Here is a 27,754-nt window from a genome sequence, read left to right as displayed (position 1 = left end):
ATATGGATCTAATAGTCTTTTTATCAGTAGCCGTAAACGTATTCCAAAATGGAGCCAATGCTAGGATATGAGGCATTGCAAAGTCGTTGTACACACGGACGAGAAAACGTCTGCGCTTTTCTAAGTTTCTCACTTAGATGAGAGATAAAGAGAACCCTTGTCGTTTTTACACTATCACATATCTGGAGACCGAGATAATTAATACAAGCAGATAACTGAACAACACTCTGATTTCCTAACTGTACGCATCCAACATCACCGACGGATTTGCCGAAAGCAAGGAAATCGCTCTTCGATGCATTAAAGTTAAGACCAATTTCGGCATATTCCCTACTAAGCACAGAAAAATTCTCCTCCACAGACGATACAGTTCTACTTAAATTCAGGATGTCTTCATCGTAATTGAATATGGAAAGGTCCAAAACAAAACTAATTCTAACCTTTTTCTAGGGTGCAACTACACTATTATTATACAATGGTGGCGAAGTTACCCCACCCTTGCGGATTCCTTTCCAAACTCGAATTACGGCTTTACTCATTACGTAACCATGACGAGTAGGTACTTTCACGACAACGCATAATTTCGCGTACAGATTTTTAAATACCCTCACAAATGGACGATTGAGAACTCGCTGCTGCGCACTATACAGTAAATGGGAATGCACACTAGAATCAAAAGCACGAGGAACATCATGAGCCGCAAGGACGAGAAACTCGCCACTATTCTCTATATCCATCAGAACGTTGGCAAGTATATAATGCACGTGTTCCTCACTATAGCCTTCCTTAAATCCAAACTGGTTGTCCGGAGTTGAACAAGCCTTATTTTCGTCCTTAATCATTGTAACTCCAGCAATTTACATAGAACAGAAGAAATTGTTATTGGTCTATAGGAACAATATTGCTGGCTATCTTTATCTTTTTTTGGAACAGGTATCAATGTACCAACACAAAAAGAATCAGGGACAGTACCAGGATTAAAATGATTGGGTAAAGTAAATATAGATACTGCAGCAGCTTATCACTTGCATGTATCAATGAAAACCACATAATTGATCATAACCACGTGAAAACTTTTTTCGAAGGTGAATGATAGCACTATAAATATCAGAGGTCGTGACTATGAAGCAAATATCTGATTCAGTATCAACTAGACTATCCATTAGTAGTGATTCATAGTCCGTTTCTAACACTGGATCAGGTGGAGAAAATTTGCTGGTGAAATAGTTGATCCAGTCACTCTCACTTGAAAGCCCTGAAGCGACTCCTTTTGACTTTTCCCCCGATGAATCTCCAGATTACAGTTGGGTTAGTTGCGAGACGCTCGCTCCTGCAGTCAAACAAACTAGGGAAACAAATTACTAAAATACAGTAAAAGCTGGAAAACAAAGAATAAAGGAGACAAAGACCAAAAAAAGATAAAAAACTAAAAAAGGAAAACCAAAATCAAGAGACTGTATACTTCCTTATCTTACAATTGTGTGCAATCACAAAAGTTCGGAAGTCAAAAGATAACGGAACTAAATGAGTCAAGATTGGTGTAAGCTGTGATTTCATATTTAAAATGGTTCTTTTCATTTACCGTCTATGCTTAAAAACAAACAAAAGTGAAATATTTACCTTTTAACTTAATCCCAAAATGTTTGCTGCTAAAAAGTATTCAGATTTAACTTTTTTATTCTTTTTATTTATTTGTTTTTAAATCCAATTACCATCGTCTAACGTCAGCCTTTTTTTAGGGCACCCTTCTGTCACAGGAGGCGCTTTCTACAATGGAACCAAAATTACAATAAAATAAAGAAACAATTTTTTCAATCCCTTTGAAATATCTGTTTACCATAAATGCCCTTCATCCTTTTGCTTCTTTACATCCAAATGCTTTAAGTTCCCCAAATGAACGCCTTCCTTTTTGGTCTGTTATTTGATGATAGGATTATACACCTTATATACTTCTTTTTGTTTTTATTGGTGTTCATACTTTTCTCAGAATTCTAAGCTCAGAGGGAAATCTCAAGACCTTGGGATTTGGAGAATCCCAGGAATTTGGGAATTTGGATGTTTAAAATACGTTGAATTTGGATTGCTAACGAATACCTATATAAGTGTTTTCCGAATGTAAAAACTGAACATGAACTAAGAGGAAAAATCAATAGTTTTTAAGCCAAAAGTCTTGAATCGCTCGGAAATTAAACCGACCGAAAATATCAATAAGGAAAATCTATTTGTTTACCTATTCCTAAACTTAAAAATTTGGCCCAAAAGTTATTTTTCAAATTCATTCTAATCTATTTACTCTCTTATTATTCAAAAATTTACATAAAAATTATTCCCCCTATTTCATTTCGTCAGCAAGAAAAATGTAATATCTAGTACGGGGATTTGGCTGCGCAAGGATTTTTATTCAGGTTACGCAGTTAATGACGGGAGTGTCACCCACAGGCATCCTTCTTCCTCGTAAATCATCATAAAAAAATTGTTCCTTGGTTATAAGTCTAAAACAATTAGGATTGGATGCTAAGATCATGGTTTTCCTTTCTTTCCCCCCTGGAGCTAGGAGGTACACATGTACGCAAAGTCATTCCCAAGGAAGCGCACTTTCACCTCTTAAAATAATTGTTTGTGGCTCTAAATTGTTACTACTAAGAGGACTCAGACCCAGTTAACTGACTCACAGAGACTATCTGTCTTGACTGTACTCTAATTAGCCGTGGCTCTCAAGTTTTTCATCACTTCCACCAATTTGATTTTGATTCAACAGTCAACAGAATAAGAAAAGGGAAAATAAACAATTGTCCGTACACAAGGTCAGTTTATTCAAATCAACTGCCTCCCCTAGACTCCCCCCCCCCTAACTAAAATTTGGTTTCTCCAAAAAATCTCGTCAAACTAAGATAAACATACATAATTTCAAGCATCCACAGAAACAGGCCAGTTTCTTTTTTTATAATATTTTCACCTGTATGGTACTAAATGGCTCATTTATCAACTTTTGCTGTCATTTTCACTTGATTTACGAAAATTGGCTCCAACTTCCCCCCCCCCAAGATTTTGACTAGATTACGCCACTGGTCTCGCGCCCTGTATTTTTCAAATATTTAATGTTTTTGCCAGAATTGATTTACATTGACTAGTCCAGTACTTTTAATACTATTGCTATTAATAACTAATCACAGTACTAAACTGTTGGAGGCCAACACAGCTTTGCAGACTCGTTCTTCACCTCACTGCTAAGATCGGCGCAGAATTGGTACAGATTCCTCAAAATGGACGATATCGACTAGGCAGTATGTTTAATTTAAATATTTGTTTTGTTCAATATATTTGATAGATCTCTCTGTTGACGAATCAGATCTTTTTGTTTATTTTTGTAGGTTCTGAGTGAACTGAAAGAGCTTGCGACTGAAGTTGATGTTGATTTCGTGCGCAAGGCTGTCCGTGCCATTTGTAGATGTGCAATTAAAGTCGAAACCTCCACTGAAAGGTGTGTGAGCACCTTATTAGAGCTAATCCAAACTAAGGTGAGTTCAATTTTATTCGCCATAGAGGTAATAATGCAACATTAAATTGTTGGATGCGATTCGTTCATTGTTTCAAGTAATAAATGTTAAGCTAATGAATCTGGTACGATCGGAATTGGGTGCCCTGTTTTGTCCTTCGAAAATGCATTTTTAACAAATCTGTGATGGGAATACACTTCATATTATAAAGTATGTTTACTCAATTATTCATCTATTCTTTAATGAAAGTTATTCTTATATAGTACCTGTGTGATAGATTATATGAAAACAAGGGGAATGTAAAGAAAGTGGTGAAAGCATTAAAATATATGAACAAAGAACATGTGAAACAGAGGCCATGGATAAAATTGGCTTGGATCTGGAAGATACAGCTAGACGGCATAATAGTAAAGTATTGTACTGGCATGTTAATAAATTGAGAGGGAGTAGTCAATCAGGACTTGTCCTAGTTAAAAATAGGAATGGGGCCACAATAAGTAGTGAGGAAAGAGTTAAACAGAGATGAGTAGAATACTTTGTGAGTATGCTAAACCAAGATAGAGCTGCAGGAAAAGATATTGAGGAAAATGATTAAGCTTGTCACAGCTTGGACGTCAATAAAGATTTAGTGACAGTACTAAAAGGATTAAAAAATAATAAAGCTCCAGGTGGTGGTAGTGTGGTAAATGAGTTTCTGAAATATGGTGGCTCTGAGGTTAGAAATTAGTTAATGAAGATTATGAATATTATTTTTGAAAAAGGGGAAGTACCTAGCTATTTTTAGGAAAACCCTAATTAAACCAATAAAAGTGATAAAAGTGAGTGTGGTAATTATCGAAGTATTAGCCTAGTCTCTGTAGGTAGCAAATTACTTAGTAATTATGATACTTTTTAGACTGAGAGATGCGGTAGACAAAGCTTTAAGAGAAGAATAGCGCGATTTTAGAAGGAGTAGAGGATGTGCCGACCAAATTTTCATTCTTGGGCTAATAATTCAGAAGTACTTAAGTCATCAAACACCTTTAGTCCTAAGTTTTACAGATTATGGGCAAAAGTTCAATCCTTTTGATAGAAGAGCTTTAGTGAAGATCTTATCCTTGTATGGTATACTAGAAAAATACATTAAAGCGGTTATTGCTATATACGAGAACAAAACTGTTGCAGTTAAGATGATAATTAGTTTAGCAGCTGGTTTCGTATTAAATCAGGAGTTTAACAGGGTTGTATTCTATAACCCTTTATATGAATCATTTTGATGGACTTTGTCTTAAGGAGCACAAGAAAGGAAATGGCAGAACACAGAATCCAATGGGAGGAAAAACTTTCCTGGACTTGGATTATGCTTATGATTTAAGCACTCTAGATGAAAGTTTGAGCCAAATAAATAAACTTTTAGAGATTTTAAGAGTTCAGGGTGCTAGAATAGGTTTTGAAAATTAATGTTTAGAATACTAAGTCACTTAGGCTAGGAACAACGGAAAATGAATCTAATATTCTTATATTAGAGAATATTAGAAGCTACAGTGATGAAAGTGGTGAAATATGGTTCTGAATCATGTGTGCTCCGAAAAGCGGATGGAAATGTTTTCTAGATGTTTTCCAGAAAAATTGCCTACGGATTGTTCTGGATACCCGACTGACTGACCGTATTTCAAACACTAGGCTGTATGAAAAGTGTGGTTTAATCCCGCTTTATAGGGTTATAATGAGAGAAAGGTTGAGAGGGCTTGGGCACGTTATGCGGATGAAAGATGACAGATTGCCAAAGATTTTCTTTTTTGGCCACTGTCTAGGGCTGAAAGGAAAGCAAATCGTCCATAATTGGGGTGGGAGGATGTCATAAAGAAAGATCTTAGGGAAGTGGGAACCTCTTAGGAGGCTGTAAAGAGGGAGGCTTTAAATAGATTCAGATGGAGGTGGAGCGTGTGGAGCTGTGTCGGCCTCAGGCGGCTTGGTGCTGTGGTGAGTTTTAGTAGTAGTAGTTGTAGTTTCGCTGAAACCCTATTGAATGTGGTTACAGCGTTTTATGGAGAAGATTAGCTACTTATATCCTGGATTTGTACTACAGCGCGAGCCTCTTCTTTTCCTCTTATTGTTGATGTATTTTCCTCGCTTGATTATTCTTTTAGAAAAACCAGTAGGAATAGATTAAAGCCCATTTATTATCAGATTTTAATAATGCTGAGATTTAATTAGCGTTAATTTGAGCCAATCACATTTTTCATAGAATTTTCTAACTTAAGAAAAAGTTATGATTGGCTTAAATTAGCGCTAGCTATCTCTTGGTAGTAAAATATCGTTGTGAATGGGGCATTTCTTACACGTTGTAATTTTGCAAAGAAACGTTCTTCTAGATGAGCAAATTAATTTAATTTTTTAGGATTTCATCCATAAAACGCGTTCTAAACACCTTAATCTTTCCTTCACTGTAGCCCTTGACTGTAGGATTGAACACGATTTCTTGTGCAACTTGTTGTTTGATATACGTGAAATATATTTTGTATTCTTTTGTACAAATCAAAATTCTTATGGAATTAATATAAACGGGGAGAGAAATTAACCAACATAAAAAGTAACCATTTATTTAAAACATACTAAAAATGTTGCGAACGTAATCTCAGTTGCAACCCTGTATAAGAGTAAACCTAACTTAAGGTCAAAATGAAGATCTGAGATGCTCCTTTCGTTGGATTTTATATGTTCAATAGGCGATGGGTTGGTGGGGCTCACTTCTTACCTCATTCACAGTAATATTGTTCTATTAATACCCTAGATAAGTTAGATTAAATTTCCAAGTAAATGTGATGAATCCAATCGCCAAACTGTGAATTGCGGAGAATGCTAGGGAATTCTGGAGTTTTGTGTGGGTAATATACTAATTGACTATTTAAATTAATTATCAGATTAATTGTTGAATGAAACTATCTTTTGTCTATCTAGTTTCTGTTTGTGTTGATTCTTGCTCTCCGAATATTTAAATGAGCACTGGGACTAAGCAGACCAGACATTGTACTCGGAAGCCTCACTGATAGAGGAGTATACCTTTCCTGTATTCCATCTCGATGCATTGAAGAAAGTGGGTTCAAAAATTCTAAATTCAGGCTGAAAAACACTCATTTTAGGTAAACTACGTTGTGCAAGAAGCAATAGTTGTAATTAAAGACATATTCAGAAAGTACCCGAATAGATATGAAAGTATCATTAGCACTCTTTGTGAAAATTTAGACACTTTGGATGAACCCGAGGCCAGGTAAGTCAGTTTACTTGTTTTTATCTTTGTGTGAACCCATTCAAGGTTAAAAGTAACAAATGAGCCATTCGAAGGACACATGAATTAAGTGGTGTCTTTACATGAAAAAAGACTACTTTTGAAGCACTTGACTTACTCTTAACTTTGTTTATTATTTAGGATCCGTTAGATAACAAATATAATTCTTCTCTTAATAAGAACTAAGTATTAAACAAAGTTTTGACCATCAAAACTACTAAAAAGATTTTTTATTAGAACAAATTTTACCATCTCCGTGCTAAATATACTTAAATACATTATCTGTGCTTCAATAAATAAGTACTTGAAAATCCTTGAAGTTTTTAATGCCAGAAGAATACTATATTAAAATCAAAATCAGCTGTATATCTTTTTCATTTGTTTTGATTTCATGGACGTAGTTAATTTGGCCTTTGAACGGCTTGAACAAAAAAATTCAATGTTATTTTTGTCATCATTTCTTTAGTTTCTTATTTTTGTCATCATTTCGCTTTCTTCAGGTTTCCTTCATTTCAGCCCGACCCTTATCCCCAATCCAATATATTATGCACATTTTTCACAATCTTGAATTATAAGCGCACATATCTCTACTGGTCCTACTGCATTGATCCTTATCCCCATCCCATCCCTTATCCCCAATCCAATATATTATGCACATTTTTCACAATCTTGAATTATAAGCGCACATATCTCTACTGGTCCTACTGCATTCATCCTTATCCCCATCCCATCCCTTATCCCCAATCCAATATATTATGCACATTTTTCACAATCTTGAATTATAAGCGCACATATCTCTACTGGTCCTACTGCATTGATCCTTATCCCCATCCCCATCCCTTATCCCTTATCCCCAATCCAATATATTATGCACATTTTTCACAATCTTGAATTATAAGCGCACATATCTCTACTGGTCCTACTGCATTCATCCCTATCCCCATCCCTTATCCCTTATCCCCAATCCAATATATTATGCACATTTTTCACAATCTTGAATTATAAGCGCACATATCTCTACTGGTCCTACTGCATTGATCCCTGAAAGTTTGAAAAAAGTTAAAGTTTCGAATGTGCATTAATCCTTTAACACAATTTTAGTTTAAATGGAAAACGGATTTCATTCTGTTTTCGGTATCTGTCTACAGATATTACTGATTTCTAAAATGGATTCTTTTCGGTTATCAGCTATCAATGCTGATAGTATTTTTAGTACAGTTCTGGGCAAGTATTCTTATTTAAGCACATCTCAAAGATGTTGTAGGGATTCATTCCACATCTTTCAGATAATTTAAAATTGAAACTAACGGAACTTGCCGAATGACTAAAGTATTCTAAATGCAACCTGGTTAAGGAGAATAATTTTTCACGTACGAACAAATCAATAATAATGCTAGATCTGGACTTGAGCTTGTTTTTAAATTTGTCTCCTTTCTTTATTAAATATCACTGTTAACCTTTGTTTACTAATATAACCCAGAAGCTAATAATTGCAATTCTTCAAAACCTTGCTTTTTCTGTTGAGAATGTGTTTTGATATGGGATAGCTGAACTTTCAATAGGAGTTTTAGACTTTCTCAATCATAAAAGTTTTGTTACTGTCTCCTTAATTTTTGATTTGACAAAATAATTTTTGCCTCAATATTTGTCAAAATGAAAAGGAAGGCAGGAACTTAATCGAAGTATACTATGCCCACACAGGATGCTTTCTTTTATTAATCCTAAAGGTAGCTTTCTAGCAAATCCATACTATTCGGTGACACAGGCATTCTTAAATTATTCTTGTTGCTTTAGTCTCAAAGTTTGCCAAATAAAAATAATGGGAGCTTTCTTTTGCTATTCCTAACAATAAGCTTTCTAACAATTCTTCGTTATGCAATGAAATAAGTATTTATAACAAACAATTTCCTTTTAATTTCTGTTTCGAAAGTTATCAAAATAAAATGGGAAGTCAGCTTAAACATCATTTAGCTGTGAATGGACGATTTTGTTAAAAATCTAAACGTTCAAAACTGTAAAATCGATTCTACTGCTACTGCATTTTCTGACTAAAAACCAAATGGCGGATATAGTACTTTCTCAAAGTGTGTGAATTTGTTAAAAAATAACAATTTTTTTTTTTTTTTTTACAAAAATATGCATATTATTTTTAACTCAATATTTGAATATGTGTGTTCAGAAATTTTAAAATTGCGTTCCCTAAATGCATTCAAAACTCACATTCCTTCAACTGCTACTACATCTACTTAATTAAAAACCAAATGAAGGATCTAGCACACTTTCTTGAAGTGTGTGAATGTGCTAAAAAGTCCTCAGGCTGATCCAATTTGCAATGTTCTGTTTTTCAAAACGTGCAAGAAAAAAAAAAAATTAAGGGTTCGGTAGATCTCTGTTATGTACTGAATGTCAAACGAAACTATGTAGCAAGTTTACCCCTCTATTGTAAAACGTTTAAAATCTCAGATGTCTTGGGCAGTGAACCCATAAAACATTTTTCCAGATTGGGGCGGGGGACATTTGTTTGCTTTTGTGCACTTTTAATTTATATTTATATGAATTCTTGTGTAAAAATTGTTGTTTGAATTTAAAGCTTACAAAAGCCGAAATTACTGCAAAATATTTATTTAATATACAAATATGTACTGTTGGGAGGTGTTTTTTTTATCAAAGGTGAGTAAATTATCAGAGTTAGCAAACTGCCATATTTTTCTTTTCTATGTTGTGACTCATTCCCAAGAAAAGAGTACTCGGAAGGGGGGGGGGCAGAAATATCTAGCGCATTTACTCCCCCTCCACAAAAATATGCCATTCTTCTCAGTATTTCTTTAACATTCCCAAAATATATAAATTGGATGACATAAACTAATATAATTTTAAGCTTTCATGTTGTTTGGGTTCTTTTTGTAGACTTAAGGTTTGCTAAAGCTCCTATTTTCTTTTAGGATATTTGTAAGGTAATTTGACAAAAATATTCTGTTTATTTAAAAAAATAGTGATTTTTTCTTTCTTTTGTAAATAGAGCCTCTATGATCTGGATTATTGGAGAGTGCGCGGAGAGGATTGACAATGCTGACGAATTACTGGAAAGTTTCTTGGAAGGCTTCCAAGATGAAAATACGCAAGTCCAGCTACAACTTCTGACAGCAATTGTTAAACTTTTCTTGAAAAGGCCTACTGACACTCAAGAGCTCGTTCAACAGGTATCACGATTTTATTAACTGACACCTTTCCAATTACAAAACAATGGACATACATTCTTCGTCCTATTAAGGATTCTTTTAGAGTTTGTGAGGATGAGGGCCTTTGATTTGAAGAATCATTCTTTTTTTTAATTAATCGATTGAATTCTTTTATTTACGCGTTAATTGAAATTTTTTGGAGGGTTTATTTTAAATACCTACGTCTAGGCTCTTGGATTCGAAATTCATTTTAATAAATTGAACTATAATCTAAATAAATAAAATGGAATAACCTTTTACTCCTTAATAATGATGAATGTGTGAAATCATCGAATGTAAGTCGAAGTACGAAATTACATAGTGTTGCTCCGATCGGTAATTTTAAACTTCCGACTCTGACTTTTTACGGATTTAACAAAAAAGTGTAACTCGTCAAATAGAGACTCTGATTTCGACCTTTATGATTTCGAAGATAAAACTGGTGCACTTGATTCATAAAAGAAGACGATAGAATAAATATCTGGTGCCTGTTTTGCGCTTTTGGGTAGCTATTGAAAAGTTTAAAGATTTTTGGGATAGAAACTTGTTTCTATCTCAGTAGTTCTTAAACAGCTTGAGGTTGGAGGTAGATATTGATATTTAATTCCTCTTGATTTCCGAGAATATTTCTGGTCTGTGCTATTATTATGAAAGTAAAAAGTAATATTAAGCCCCAAATGACCAGAATTTTATCTGAATAGTATGGGGGGGCTGCCCCTTCTTCATTCCCTACGACCTTGTGGTCGTAGAAACTTTGGAGTATGCTCATTTCATTGTATTCGATCAAAGATTGAGAAATCTAGTCCTTTTTCATCAGTCGAAAGTTGAAGGAGGCCAACCAACCCTGGTCCTGAAGCTATTTTGATATCTGGTGCTTGTTTAGAACTTTTTGGTAGTAATTGGTGAAGTTATTGGTAGTTATTGGTATTGGTTACTGGTAGTCATTAGTAGAGTTCAAAGAATATTGGGATACTATGACTCATTATATAAAAAATTGGCGGATTAGTTTTCTTGCGATAGGATTTTATTTGTATTATGGTATTTTGTATTGTCCAAGAATATGTTCTATGTGAACATCTAATATATAAAATCGAACTAATTATTTCCGTGTCATTATAAAGATTGGCTAACATTTTAGATTTTTTTTTTTTTACTAACTATAAAGCTTTATTGGATATAGAAAGAGTATTTAAATGCTCTTTTTTTAATTAAACCAGTTAAAGAAGGGAGCAAGCGACTGTTACATGCTTCTGCCATTCGTATGTAAAACAGTGAAATGCAATCATAGAATTTGAGACTTAGAAAAACAAGAAAGGGAAATAATAAATGAAGAGAGAAAAATCAAATAGAATTTGAGAGATTTTAATTTTCTTTATTTTTACTTACGTCGTTATACTGGCATAGAAATGTCAGTTTTGGGTTTAGTTAACACCCGACACACACTTTGAGATTTAAGCATGGGCACTGTTCTGTTTATCTGAAGAAACAGAAAAAAATTAACAGGACTTGGGCTGTACAGAAAAGAAACAGAACAGGCCAATCGAAAACAGAAGATCCGTGTTTGTTTCTATCTTGTTTTTTGGTAAAAACAGAAAACAGCTATTTTTTGAACGCTTAAAGCTTAAAGAAAAAAAAGTTTGTTGACGATAAGTTTTGGTTTATTATCAAAAAGCTAATAGCATCATTTGTTCAAGCCTTAAAGCTTATCAATCAAAACATGTGCTTTTCCAGCGTTTTGGATGTTAACCGGCCTTAATGATTTCGCGTGAAATAACCAGCGATCACAAATACCAGTTCACTCGACACGTTAGTAGTGGGTACGCTAAGATGCTTTTGAGCCATATCTGACAGCTCCACATTTTTTTAAGTCCAGAAGATGAATGGTTCGCCAATCTGAAAACATTAACTTTCATCCTCTCATTAACTTCTCGTCAGGGTTTTCACATGTCACGATAGAGCTTTTCTCTGGCGGTAACGTTTTTGAGAAAACTTTTTACTATTGCAGCACTTTTTCCGTAAAAAAAGAACAGTTGGTGTAACAAAAGGGCAAAAAACTGTCTATGACCATCCTTTATTCTCTAATTTTCCTCCATTTTCCCGTTCAAATTTTCTAAAAATGAACTATTATGCTTATGCAGCCTTTCGTATTCGTATTCGTTCATTGAAATAGCTATCGTAGCACTCAAAAATGAACGCTAAATTATGCTACTATTACAATCACAAAATTACAATTAACACTTGTTAAATGCTCTTACGAAATATGGTACAAAAGAGTTTGCGAATCTGTTCGTACGGCACTTCACTGGTTCTAGTTTGTTGTAATGCCTAGTAGGTCTGCTGATTGATGCGGATGGTGGAAGCATGGATCGGTGCTTTTCGTTTGTTAATAGTGATTTCCCAAATTTCATTATTAGCTCATGTCTTCGGTCGAATAAGGTGGGCAAATTCAAGAGCTCAAGGGAACTTTCGTAGCTTCTGAAACTGGGTCCAAGTATTATTCTAGTAGTGCGTTTTTGGACATGTTCTAGTTCATCTGCCATGTAAGCCATGTTCTGAGTTTGGGTACCCCAAACAGGATAGCAATACTCGAGGAAAGGCCTGATGTAGGTTGTATACGCCAGCAGGAGCTGACGATCAGAGAAGCCTAACCTGCGCATACTTGTTAAACTCTGGATTGAATAGTAACCCTTGTGCACAATATTGTCTACATGCAGCTTAAACGAGTAGTCACTTGTAAATGTTACGCCTAGGATTGTTGCAGAGGAAACAATTGGAAACAGAGAATCTGGGATAGTGATATCTCACTTGAGTGGATTAAATCTTAAAACTTTTGATTTCTGTTCATTCACTTGTAGACTATTCGACTTGCACTGGTTGATGAAGTCTGTGAAGAAAGTTGGGTCATAGTGCTGCTTTGTCACTGCATTTTCGACTATATATTTGAGAAGTGCAGACAAGTCATCAACAAACTTGAAATGCTCCATAGGCTTGATAACGGCAAGAAATAAAAGAGCAGCTAATTTCGTTCCTTGGGGGCATCCACAGGTTAATTCTGACCACTCAGAGTAGGTATCTTCTGTAAACAAAGGGTAAACTGATTGCAGTCTCCCTTGTAAAAATTCTCTTACTAATAGTAGTATTTGCGTTTTAGCTCCCATTTCTTTCAGATTAGTTAATGCAGTCTTGTGTTTGATAAGGTCGAATGCTTTTCGGTAGTCCGCCAGAAATAAGTCGACAGTACCATTAGAAGTGTCCAACCACTGGACGATTAAGTGATGCATTCGCACTAGATATATTGAAGTGCTACTGCCTTGTATGCAACCATATTGGTACGGATCGATCGCAGGAGCAATTTGTTCTAACAAAGAATGGTAGATAAAATCCTCTGCTACTTTTGCTAAGCTAGGAGTTATCGATATTGGTCTCAGTTGGTCACAGGACTCGGGTGTCTTGACTTTTGGTATAACACGGACATATGCAGCTTTCCACATCTTCGGAAATGATTGTTCTGAGAAACATTGGCTTATCACTGATGCAATAGGCTTGGCTAAGAAAGGTGAGTACTCTTTCAGTAATTTCACGGGGAGTTCACCTGGGTATGAGGCACAGTTGTTACGTAGTCCAGTTGCATTGTGAACTGCCATTTCTGACACCTCTACGATTTCATCAGAACTATTGCTGTTAATGATGTCACACATTTGTTCATCACTTACGGTTGGGTGGGTAGTGCAAATCTGAGTAAAGAATTCGTTGACTTCCGAGGCTTTTATCAGACTACCGTCTGGGTTATTGATTCGTATTTCGTTTCCTTTCTTTTTCCCACTAAGCCGTTTTACTGCGTCATGTCACTTATGAGAATATGACTTGAGGAGTTGTGCTATTTTTTCCCGTACATATTTTTTTTGGAAGCTCGGAGGGCTGAGACGACGTTGTTTCTTATTTTGTTTGTATTCAGTATGTCTCCTGCAGCATGAAGTTTACATCGTTCTTTGATCATTTTTTTTATATTACTATCTAACCACGGCTTATCCGTCTCACATATCGTGCGTTCTTTAACTGGAAAAAATTCATGGTACATTTGCTGCAGAATCGAGTATAATGTCTCGACCTTTTCATCAATATTTGTTATAACACAAATTGGATCAAAGTCAAAGTTAGCGATCCACCTGCCAAATGTTTGGATGGAGCTTTCACTGAGGGGTCTATAAACTATTTTAACCGTTTTTGGTTTCGGTATATTATTTCTGCTCTTTGGTTTCCACCAGAGAATGTTGTGGTCTGACTTAGCGAGTGGTCCGAGGGAAACCGGTGGTTCATAAAACACCTCAAGATTCGTTAGTATGAGGTCTAGTATACTTCCACTTTCATGAGTGGGAACATCGACCACTTGTTTTAGATCCAACACACGTGAAATCCACTTTTTGTCGGTTAAGTTAAAGTCTCCAGCTATGATGAAAGCTGGATTACTGAATTGTTTCCGAAAGTTGTCAACTTGATGCTGCAGAAATGTCACTAATTCACGTCTGTTGCGAGCACCTTCGGGATAGTATACTGCTGCTAGAATGATACACGAGTAAGTTCTTGGTAACCCTCTCGGTCTGCACCATAGCCAGATTGTTTCATGACAGGAATCTGAAGGGTTATTAAGTTGTCTGCATGGCAAGTCTTCACGGCAATAGATGCCTACTCCACCTCCACGTCGTGTGTCTTTTCTGTCACGCCTGGTATTGAAGAAGTTCAGATAGCCTCTTATAGCGCCTGTTTCACTAGTAATATCCCAACATTCGGTAATTATTGCTAATGGTGTCGAGTTGATTCGTAAGACAAGTTCTAACTCGTCCACTATACTCGTCAGTGACCTGGAATTGCACAGAATTAGGCTTGGGAAATTTGTTTTGGCACTTGAGTGACAGGTTTTAGCACAGGAGGGGGGTTATCTGAGCTGTTCGAAGCTTCGTCGGGGTAGTAGGGCTTCAATGTTGGTACTGTTGGTTTAGGTTCTAAGGAATTTATAGTAACTAAGCATGTCTCATATTGCTTATTCTTTGACTTTTTTGTTCCACTGTCAATGCGAGCTATACTGATTACTGGAATACTGTGATCACCGTTATAAAGTACACGGCGCTCTCTGCATTCTCGGACACTTCTACCTGCGCGCTTGCCGCGCCATTTCTTTTCCTTTTTCGGCTTAAGCTGAATAGTAGGGAAATCTTCGTAAGGTTTGTACAGTTTGTATGTGGTGAGAATTTCAATAATAGATGGCGCCAGCGGTCCGGATTTTAAACGCTTACTTTTCAGAATGCTTTTTAGGCTAACATCAGCTTCTTCTGCTTCCATTTTTAGATATATTTGTAGCAACACAATCACTTCATAAGTTATTGAAATTATCGTCACTCGAAAATAGGTATATCTCAAAAACAAACAAGCTAAACTAATGTAGCATGGTATGCAAGCCTCAACGGTGCAACACCATCTACAACATACTTGTATATTCCTCGAACTTCCTGGGAATGCATACTAGTTATTTGAGATATTTTGATTATAAAATAATTTTCTTCATCAATTTATGCAGTTAGCTCAAAGTTATTAGTGTTTAAGCAAAGCCCATAGTTGCTTTGCGAGGGGACAGTCTCCTCCTTCCAGACTATGCTTTGCTCCTTCCCCTATCCTGATGTTCGTAAACCATCTTAAACGAAAGTAAGAAAGAAGAAAAATGGACGGGAAAATGGTATTTCGTACCGCCAATTCAAAAACGTTCGTTGCTTCACAGCTTAAAACAGCCTTTAAGGTTAATTATCCCTGGAAAGTGTGTCTGAGAGATAAAATAAAAGAAAGATTCATGGGTTAAGGGTGCTTTGCATGTTTAAAATGTAAAAAATTAAAACAAAATTTTCATATTGATTTTGGCAAAGTCTCCCCCTAACTCATTGAAAAATTTTCTTTAGAAATTTCACTGATTATAGGGTGTGTAATATCAGTTAGGGGCACAAAAAAGCTTCATTGGCAACACAAAAAAGCTAGCAAAATTATGTACCTAAGAGCTAAAATCATAAATAAATGATATTCCTTTTTTTTGCTGTAAAATTGTAATAAGCAAAACAAATAATGATATGCTGTTGTTGTTGATAATAATAACTGTTTGAATAATCGCACGCCTATTAAAAAGTTTCAAAAAATGTCGTTACTGCAAATTCTAGAGCCATTTTCCCACTTCATAAATCAAAGAAAAGGATTAGTTAACGATTTCATTAAGGAATGTAAAGGGCGAGGTATTGAGTTCAGGGTAACCCCCGCATATACATGATATTTTGTGTTTTTTTTTATGTTGTTCCTCACTTTCAGTTGAAGAAATTTAGTTTTTTAATTTAATTTCTGTTCTTTTTTAAGTAATGCCAAGAAATCCGGCTACCCCCTTCATGGAAAATTTTTTCTTAGCCCACTTTCATTTGAAAAATACTTATTTCTTGTTGTTTTTAAAATCATGCCGAAAATTCTCCGTGGAAAACTCTTCCCACATAAAATATCCCCCCCCCCTGCCAGGAAAATTGCCCCAGACAATTCTATTCTAGCAAGAAATACCCCCGGAAAATTTTCTGCTGACGATTCCGACAGAAATTTTTTTCTTAGCCCACTTTCATTTGAAAGAGACTATTTCTGATTTTGTTTTTTGAATCATAACGAAAATTTACCTCCGTGGAAAATTCTTCCCTCAAATCTCCCCTCCCATGTAGAAAGGTGCTCCCGCAGAAAATTCCATCTGGAGAACTTGTTTGGTGGAAAAAATCTCCCATGGAGATTTTTTTTTCGTGGAAAATCCTCCCACCTACGGACAGATATTCTAGACAATTTCAACGCGGGTAAATGTATCCCCCGGACAATTCCCCTTGATATCTCCTCATATAAAATTGAGCCAGCAAAGAAGAAGTAAGACAAATAAAAACAATTTTGTATAGAGATCCTGGCAAGTTCCCCAGTACAAAATTTCCCTTTGAAACTTTACCCCCGCGAACCTCCCTCCCCGTGGAAAATTATTCTTTTAGAAAATCCCCCTTGGAGAAAATTCTCCCCCCAATCCCCAAAAAATGTCTGTATATTTCCCTATAAGAAATACTATACGGACACAATGGGCGAACTTCATGACTTACAAACCTTTCCCCAGAGGCTGGGGGGAGGGGTATGTTTTCCTGAAAGACAAAGTTACTGAGGTTTTTGACTATTCTGAGGAGGAGGGAGGAGGGCTAGTTGCCCACCAATTTTTTGGTCTATTAAAAAGTGACTGGAACCTTTAATTCTGTTCGAATGAGCCCTTTCTCGATATTCTAGGTCTATTGGCTCAATGCGATCACTCCTGGGAAAAAATAACGAAACTACAAAACAAACAAATAAACACAAATCCGTGATCTTTCTTCTGACAAAATATAAAAAATTCCACACTTTTTCAGATAGGAGCATGAAACTTCTATCATAAAGTTCTTGGATACATTGAATCTGATGGTGTGATTTTCATTAAGATTCCTTGACTTTTAGAGGGTGTTTCCCCCTTTTTCGAAAATCAAGCAAATTTTCTCAGGCTCTTAACTTTTGATGGGTAACACCAAACTTAATGATTCGTATATATTTAGATTCAACAACATAATAAGTATATTTGGAATCAACAACATAATATGCCTTTTGATATCAAAATTCCATTTTTTAGAGTTTTGGTTATTATTGAGCCGCATTGCTCCTTATTTACAGTTCGTTCCCACGAAGTATTTGAATTAAATTTCTCAAATTCTGAATTTCAAAGAAACTAGGACCCTTTGATGCAGAATACTTTCTTTAAGTATTTGCTTCTCTTAAACCGGTTTTCAAAGTGATACAAATATAAGGATAATTGCCCTTTTTGATAACTTATTTCAAAAATCTCTATCCCTTTGCAGCAGAAAATACTTTCTTCAGCCCATACGCTTGTTCTATTATAGAAATTTTTACCATTTCAAACTTTTGTTTTAAGAATACTACTGGACATAATTTTGATTATGTAAGCATGCTTTTGTGGTCTATTTCCAAAGAAATATTGGTAGTGAGACCATTGACTATAACTAATTATACGTACTCAATCCAAGAGGAATAATTTTATTTCTCAGCCAAGTACATCCCCAGTTCAGAAAATGTAGATCTACCAATATTTCAAATGTGTAAATATGATAAAAAATGCACTTTTTGGCCCCCCAGGATTTATATGAGTTTTTCTACTGTAAATATGTAAAGTAAATGAAAAATGAAAAATCTTACGGTACTGGAAAGCTCTACGTCACTCTGAAAGTTAAACTAGAAGTTTCTCCTCAAACTATCTTTAGGCAAAAAAAAAATCGATTTCCAGGCATTGGAAATGATCGAGTCAACAAAAAACGTAGGTTTTTTGTTGACTCAAGCATTTCCAATTTGCTATTCTATCGCACTTTCATGTCAAGAGGGATATGAAAACGAAAGCCACTCTTTTTGCAACCTCTTTTAAAGGTACAACGCTGAACAGTGGAAACTTTTAGTTTTCTGTATAATTTTTGCAGTTTTATCAATGTTTGAGCAAGTGCAACGCGTCTTCGGATAGCCTGTGCTGCAACCTCGTTTTCTTACTGTCTTCCAGCTCCCCATTCTTCTTCTTCATTACTTTTGCCACCCTCTTCCGTAGACACTGTATCAGTTTCATCAGATTCTTCAGAAATCTTATCTTCACTTTTGGAGTTTTCGACTCCGTCTGAACCATTTTCATCAATTGGCTCTCCATCTTCTACTTCATCAGAGGATTTCACGCAATCTTCTTCACGAATATCATTGACTAAGTTTCGAGGTGGCCAAAATCCAAGAGCACGTGTTACAGATAAATGAAGACAATGTGCAAAACATGAAGTTCGGGATATTACTCATAGCCTACAAGTTTTGTCTAAGCTTTGTCTAAGAAATAGTCACAACATAGAACATCGTATCTGGCAGTAAAAACTGTCTGAATGCAACTTGGATTGCTGAAAGGATCCAAGTTGCAGCTATAATGTTTTTATAGCTGTATAAAAATGCTCACGCCTCTTGAAATGTGAAACGCACTGCTGCAGCTTCTACCCATTTTTCATCTCCCTGAGGTAAAAGGTTGTGATACCTACAAAGGCAGATCTTTTTGCAGACCAATAGGCAAAAGTCGAGCTAGCCTAAGAGGCAGACCTTAAAGCAGCCTTCTGCATAACTTTTCTTTTTCTGGCAGCAACACTTATATGACGATGGATAGTTCCCTGAGATGATGCTTTCAAGCCCCTGCTGTTTTTAAATAAGCTGTTTCATATCTGGCTTATGAAACACAAAAAGTGGCAATTTGTCCTTAAACAGTGTTTTGCAGCAGAGCTTCCGCGGTGCAGCTTGTTTTGATCGATAGGGATTAAAGAATGATGTTATGTCTGTTCTTCTTTTCTCAGATTTCATTTTCCTTGGTGTTCCTTACCTTTCTATCTAGAGCTTTCTTTAGGGAATCACTCTGACCTTATATATGTCTTTGAGTTGACCTGGGCTTGTTGTTGCTGCACCAGCGTCATATACTTTGTCTTTGTGCATATCAAACATTGGCCTTTAGAGACGCTTTGTAGATGGCCAACATGATGCTTTCTTTGCTTCCATCTTCTCGTGGGGTACCCGGAGAGATAGCTTTGAATTTTCGCTTTGAACATCCAATCCAAAAGGTTTCCATTGATCTAAACATGGTGTCATGCTTTTCTTAAAACAATGGTTGATTTTAGAATTTCTTACAAAATTAAAAGCATCTTCCAGTAGCCTACCATTTTGAAAATTGCACCTCCATTAAAATATTTGACCTCTTTCACCTCAGTGGTGTAACTAGGGGAAAGAAGGAAGTAGTCCCCTGAGTGATATCGTTGCCACAGCGATCAAAGAGAATTTGTCAGCAAATAAAAGCAAAATTAAAGTTCCCGACTAGGGTATCCTAAAAACGACTCTTTTCTGCATAATATTGTACGGGAATTTGCTTGTCTATAAAAGGTATTTACGAGAGATGAACAGTAAATAATATACTGATTAGTGATAACTAGTTTTAATTCTTTTGCTGCATGGCAAAAAAAATACTGTGTTCACCCGAAGATCAGTATCCTGCTGAATGAGAAAAAAATCAGAATTTTCCAGAACTTTGACCCTTCCTGAAAATCAGCAGTTACGCCACTCTTTCAGCTCTTGGCTTTTCCTTGAAAAGTTTTCCATTGACTTTATTTAGAGAGGGTTATAGTATCATGAGTAAAGTATATTTGGCTATCTTGTTATATTGATGCAATAAGGATTTGCCAGCAAAAACATATATCTCTACTGGACAAGACTTCAATACATTTACATTCCTCTCTGACTAAGCATTTCAGAAACTTTGCATTTAATAATCAGTGTTTATCATCTATCGGTTAGTGTGGTGGTCATAGCAAGTCACTGCTTTTTAGCAGCATAAACTCCATGAAAATAGTTAATTAAAAGTTCTCCCGGTTAAAGGTGCTAATTACTTTCCCCTGTGATGTCAGATGCAGAGGCTCTACCAATAGAACCAGGATATACTGTAATAAGTGATTTGTTTGCATCTTGCTGCACTTGTGACACTGTTTGTGCAAATTTGCTGCTCAATTGACTGAACAATATACAGTAAGAAACAAGTTGTTTTAGTAGAATTAAACTGTGCCTTTACTTTTCTTCCGATTACCTACTTTCATCTGAATCCTAGGCCCTGATTCTGCTGCGCTGAAACAATCTAGCAGCACTATTTGGTATATTAGACACACTGAGTGCCGTCATTTTACTTACTTTTAATCTATATTGACTTTAACTTTGAAATTCCCGAATCTTTCATTCTTGTATCACTAAGATAAAATCAGGAACAGAAGAAAAAGAGGTAAAAAAAAACAAACAGAAACGGAACAAAATAGCTATTATAAAAGTATAAACAGAAAAGGTAAAAAAAAAAAAAACTGGTCATCTGTTTGTGCTGTCTCAAAACAGAAATAGCGCCATTGCTTATTTGGGACCATGTTCCAAGAATTTTCGAAGTGGGGAAAGATTGTAAGGCTATTGTATTTACCGGAAAATAAATATTAAAAATACAGCCTTTTAGAGGGGTCGCAGACATAAAGTACAATTCAGTTTTGTTGTTATATATTTTTGCTTTATTAGTTTTTAGTCTGGAAATCGGGAAAGAGCGAATGATAGATGGTCATACCAACTACCTGGCTTTTCTCTGATTCCTCAGACTCAAAAGGTGCTTTTAGATCGGATTATAACATCCTTAGCATAAAAAACTGTCTCAGCTTGTTCTTAGTTTATTCCATTCTTAATAGAATGAGTTGGTTTTATTCGTTCATTTTTATTAATTTTTTTGATTTTTATTAATTCTCTTCTCCATTCTTATTCATTCATTCTTCATTTTTGAAGAATTTTTGAATTTTTCATTTTTGAAGAATGAATTTTTTTTCATTCTTCATTTTTATTCATTCTCTAAGAATGAGTTGGTTTTATTGCCAACACTAAAACCTTATATCGAGCAAAAGTTTTCTAAAACTGCTAACTAGTTAATATATATTTTAATTGGTAGCGGTAGACGTTTTCAGTAGAATGCTCTATACCAAAAGCATAGCTTGTCTGAAGTAGGGACTTTCATTGTTTAAGAGGGTTGTTGAGGATTCAATTGGTTTAAATGCTTAATGGAGAAGCCACAGCTTACTACCAATAGGTTTTAAAACTACTTTAAAAATGTGTCTTTTGTAAAGTAGATTTAATTTTAATAGTTCTAGCAAAAAATATGATGCTATTACCTCAACTGAAATCTGAATATTACTGTTGTCGTGTTATTTTTACATGAAAACTAAAGCAAAACATATATTTTAACCACTTAGATTTGTATTTTGTTAGGATGGTGCCCCCCCTCTCTCTGTTTGCAATTGTGCTGTTTTATATGTCGTTAGGGAAATACTCATTGCGTCGGGAAATTGACTTTTTACGCTGTTTTTTTTGAAAAGGTTATCAGACTTTGTCTATTTGACTGTCTGCTATTTAGTTGCATTTGCATTTTGTATGTTTGATTTTTAATTTGTAGGTGTTAAGTCTGGCTACACAAGATTCAGATAACCCAGATCTTCGTGATCGAGGCTTCATCTACTGGCGTCTTTTATCAACAGATCCAGCTGCTGCCAGAGACGTTGTTCTTGCTGAGAAACCCCTGATTTCGGAGGAGACGGATCTCATAGAGCCAACTTTATTAGATGAGCTTGTTTGTCATATTTCCTCTTTGGCGTCGGTTTATCATAAACCCCCATCTGCGTTTGTTGAAGGTAGGGGTCTTGGAGGTGTCAGGAAGTCACTACCGGTGAGGTAAGCCATCAACAGCTAACTTGTGTCTAGGTAGTGTATTTGTGTCACCAATCCATTCTAATGTGAGAATATTTACAAGGGAAAGTTGTGAGCCTTACACTCTGGCTCTCCAGTTGGCAGAATTTGACAAGATCTATCCTTAGTGAATTTTGTATTCGTTGACGTTGAACAAAAAGTCGTCTACTCTTCTAGGGGACTATTTATGATTTTTTTTGAGGATCCTGAAGTTTTGTCTTATATTTACTTTGTACGAAACTTGGTTCCACAAAGATAAACCTTGTTCACAAGATGACTTCTTCAATACCCATCTATGCATGAACTTCATACTTTTGGATTTGGATTTCCTACCAGCTCATTTTGTAACGCATTGAGACTCCAAAACTGGTTCACAAAAGGTAATTTTCTTTATGAAGATTGATCATAAATTTATTGAAGCTCATTTTACGATGCAATTGAATCATAAGTGTAAACCAGGCTCTCAAGCAGGCTAGTAACAAGGGTTTTGTACTTATTTTGGGCTGAGTACGATAGGTATTTTTGGGCGTTCTGTTGAAACAAAAAAAGTTGTGTATGGAACTGAATTGTACTATCTATACATTGTGTTTCGGTGTTGCTTGTGATGATGGAAAAAGAGAAATACTGACTGGAAAACCTTGAAAAACATACAGAAGTACATATTTATGCGGAATTCAAATACCTGCAAAAATACATGTACCACGGTTGAACTTCTATCTTAAAATAAGATGGACGCCTCCCAGACTAGGAGTCTGGATAGATTATAGGGAGGGGGAGGGTCGTGCAAGATGTGCGTAAAACTATTCATAGCCTTTTGAACCAAGTTTTGTTTTATAATATCTGACGCTCCTGCTAAGTCAAGCAAAAAGATAGAACTAGTAAAGAAAGGGAGACTTTGCTCCTTTTTTTTCAAAAGGAAAATCCATTCCACAACGCCATTTTTGCCAAATTGTAAATGCACTAACATTAGGAACCAAATATTTATGAGCTTCTCGTTAATCCTTAGTACTCAGAACCAAGTTCCCCAGATTTTTTAAGAAAGGAGAGGGAGGGAGGTTTGCACAAACGGATTTTCAGTTACTCGATGGTTTAGATAGCAGAGTTATAAAGTCTTAAGCCAAAATGAGTCATATTTTTCCTGAATGCTACGGATTTTGCAATAAATTGGAACCTGTAAAATTTATTGGCCAATAACAGAAAGTTGACGAGTGTTAAGTAGCTGCTTACTCATATTGCAGACATGACGTCGGGCCTTTTATTTAAAAAAATAGTAAAAAATAACAAAATAAAGTAACATTTTGAGGTATCCTGCTAACAGGAAAGACGTACTAACAAGAAGTAATATTGTCCAATGGTAATAATAATAATAATAATAATGACAGGGAAGAGTGAGAAATAAAAATAGACGTACTGATTAAATGTTTCTCTTTGGTTCGCTGCAACACTGGCCAAATATGAAACACGCCCATCCTTGAATATAACGCGCGTCCCTGAATCAGCAATATAAAGTGTGTGGCGGAGAGAGAAAAGTCATTTCTCGTAGTTAGCTTTCCGTCATAAATTTTTGGTAGGAAGGAATGAAATTTGGTAGAAATGATCTTGGAAAACTCTCTTTCGCCTGTTGTAGCAAAGTTGGTGGAGATGTCATTAAGTTTCAACACGAGATTTAAGTTAACTTAAAAAATATTATTCAGGGTTGGGAATACCTGTTTGGACAGGCATTTTATGGGTTAAAGATGTCGGATAATTTTTGAGTAAAGAGGAAGTTTCCATTAAATAGGTAGTAGACTTTGAAGATTATTGGCAAAAGAACTAACTCCCAGACACACTGGGTGTAGTACAAATTCAATTATTCGAGATGCAATCTACTTTTTCGAGATGCAATCTACTTTGGATTGTTTTTTGTGTGTGCTTGATTTCAGTATAAATAATATTAGCCTATTCGTTGTGGGTCTGATGGACATTAATTTTCATAGGAACGGTGTTGACGGCCATGAAGGAAGTCCTAGCAGTGAACCCTCAATTATCCCGTCCCAAGATTTACTAATTGGTGATTTGCTGAGCATGGATCTTGGAGGTAGACCATCAGCGCCAGTTTGCTGCTGCACCGTCCTTTAGTAGTGCGCCTGTTGACCTCCTTGGTGGTGGACTTGATTCATTGGTAAGCTAGGAACTATTTGATATCCTTATTATTTTTTTATGATATGTCGATGAGGCAATGGTCATAAGATCTTTCAGGATCTATTACTACTACTAATAATACCAACAGCTCGTCGTAGCACAAAGTTGCCTGAAGCCCGCATAATTGTGCAAGCTTCTCCTCCACTTCGTTTCATTTGGAATTTTACTCTCTCCTCTTTTCGATTTCCAGCACTTGATAAATCTTTTCTCGTGCCCATTTGCAACCATTCAAGGAGGCCCTGAATTTTTTATATCAGCTGGATTGCCGAAAATTACACCGTGATCTATCTTCCTTTATCCTTTGCTTGGTCAAACCAATCTTAATCTCTATTTAATGTTAGATGTAGACAGTAGCATTAAACCACAAATTTATCAATAATATTCCGTATGAATGGGGAAAACAGAGCCCTACCTAACAGTTAATTCGATGTCAATTCTATAAATAGGCTTGCTTTCTATCTTAAGCAGAGCACTACTAATTTTTACACAACACGAGTTGCTTTCATGTACTTATCAGACATGCCTAATAATGATGGTAGTTTAATTAGCTGGATAAAGTGCTGCTAGTAATCTATACAACGCCAGAATAATGGGTTCTTACAATTTAGATACTTCTCAATTATGAACCTAATCGTGAAAAAATAATCCACGTGCCATCTTTTTTTACAAAAGCAATACCGTTATGCTGTTAGAGCCTTATCTAAAACTTGTCTTTTTTTATGCAGCCCCTTTTAATACATCATCTTTCCAACCAGTTTGATTTCTTTTGAATTCAGTATAACAGCTCTAATCTGCTGGCATTGGCAGTAACACCTTCTTTATGTATAGAACTAATTAAAGTTTAAGGATTGTCAATAGGCGGTTCCCCTTTATCAAAAATCAAATTTATAATTTTTAATGTTGTACTTCTATCTTTCTATCAACCATATTTCAAAACTCATTTCCTATACTTTCCAGACTTGAAACCTTTTGTTTTTCAATGCTTTCCTTACTTTCTCTGACTTAGTCCTATTAAATAAATCCTTCATTCCTAAATCCTCAATACGTATCCAACAATAATATAAACAATTTCCTTCAATTCCAATATTTTTTTATTTACTATTTTCTATCTTGGTTTAGCGTCCTTTCGAAATGCTTCACTTTCTTTTGTGATTTATTTAAGCGAGGCTGCTTTCCTCTCTTTGATTGAGACTATTTGAAAATTTACTACGTCCTCTCTTTGTTTGAACTTTCCAATAGTGCATTACACAAAAAAAAAAAAAAACAAGAACTTTTTAACAATCCAGTAATAACAGGTACTAAATGTGCAGACAGTCCTGCTATCTATATAAAGGCATCTAGATAATACCAAAACCGAAAACTATTTTGGATTAAAATGACCAGTTTTAAAGTTTCAGTTATTAATAACTTATTTACTTAATCTTCTTGCCACGGTGGCGTTGAAAGCGTCGTCAGACTTCTCCACGTGGGGCGATCTGCATTACGGGTCTCTGTATCAGACAGCAAAATTTCAGCTTGGTTCAGGATATTCTCAAGAGTATCCCTCCACTAGAACTTGGGTCTTCCTCTTCGACACTTCCAGCCAGTACTAGTTGGTTCAAAGTCGTAAAGAACCCGATTCGGGGTGTTGGTAGGCAATCACAAAGGATGTTCAAACCAATGAAGTGTCCGCTCGGCAGACAGGTGTAACAAAGGTGACTGGGAAGTCATACTACGTAGGCGATCGTTGCTGACGAAGTCTGTCCATCAGATATTCTCGATTGTCGAAGCCACTTAGATGGAAGAGTGTCGAGACGGTGCTGGACAGCTGCAATTGTAGACCAAGTTCCAGCTCCGTATAGCAGGATCGAATAGACTGACCCTCAAAGAATCTTCATTTTGGTGACTCGTTTGATCATTGGCGTCTTCCAAACATGGCTCAGACTACCGAAGACGGCAGAGGGCTTGTCCCTGCGGACAGTAACTTTATGATTGATGCAACCACCTGATGTTATAATAGAACCAAGATAAGTGAAGTGATCAACCACTTCGATTTGGTTTCCGGTGACAAAAGTAATTAAAACTGTCGAGGTCTGATTTTGGCTGCACTGCCATGACTTTCGACTTCTTCCACTTAATGGATAGTCCTGTCCTAGCTGCTTCACCTTGAAGCGTGTTTACAGCCATGAGGAGCTGTGACTTGGAGTTGGTGACTAGTACTATGTCATATGCAAAGTCACAATCAGTGACGACTCTATCCCCGTACTTGAGTCCAAAGCTCAACTTCTGGGTTCCATTCACTTGCACACAGCTTTCAGTCTCTTGATACATAGCCCTAAGCAGGCGGATATATATATATATTAACCGAGGCCAGCATTAGAAAGGATATTCCGTAGAAAATCTCGATCAACTGAGTCGAATGCTGCCTTGAAGTCGACATAAGCAATGAAAGCCTGCTGGCGGAACTCGTTCGCCTTCTCCATGATTTATCTTATGGAGAATATCTGCTCTGTCATTAATTGGTCAGGAATAAAACCAGCCTGCTCTACTCTGCGCTTTCATCGGAAGAGTGCGAAATATCGCTGCAACAAAACCATTGAAAATAGCTTGCCTTGTACCGAGAGTAGCGTTATCCCTCTATATTTTTTGAACTCCCTCCTTGGACCTTTTCTCTTCCACAGTAATAGGATCACTCCCACACGCCAAACTTTTGGGATGACCTGTTAGTCCCGTATTACATTGAATAGTATTTGGAGCCATCAGGGGATAGTGCCACCGCCGTTTCTACGCAGCTCCGTGGAGATTCCACAGGTGCCAGGAGTTTTGCGGTTTTTCAATTCCTTCACATCGTTTTGAATTTTTACCACTGAGAACTGCTTTTTTTCAACATTAAAAAAGCTATTATAAATCATAGGTTGGGGGATGACAGGAGTCGCTACAGATGGAGAGAGAGAGACGTATTAAGTAAAGATGAAAAATTTTCATTCCACCTTGAAAGTTTGGACACTATGTCTTCAAGGAGCACGCCGTCCACAGAGAGTACATTTTCTATTAGTGGAGCACGCTGGCCCGAGAGGTCACGAAAGAGTTTGTACGCTGCTCCAACGTCCTTCCTCGTGACAGCTTCTTGTAGCTCATCAGATTTGGGGTCAGCAAACGATTTGAGATCTCTATGTGTCAGCTTATTCCTGACGCCATTGAGATGTCGATTGGTC

General features: G+C 36.2%; 1 pseudogene; it reads left to right on the top strand.

Moving 5' to 3' along the window:
• Window positions 1-1,122: 1,122 nt before the first annotated feature.
• On the top strand, window positions 1,123-26,414 carry LOC136033446 (AP-1 complex subunit beta-1-like; annotated as a pseudogene).
• Window positions 26,415-27,754: the final 1,340 nt, after the last annotated feature.

This window comes from Artemia franciscana, chromosome 12, assembly GCF_032884065.1.
Source record: "Artemia franciscana chromosome 12, ASM3288406v1, whole genome shotgun sequence".
NCBI lineage: Eukaryota > Metazoa > Arthropoda > Branchiopoda > Anostraca > Artemiidae > Artemia > Artemia franciscana.
This window is presented reverse-complemented; position numbering and strand designations above follow the sequence as displayed.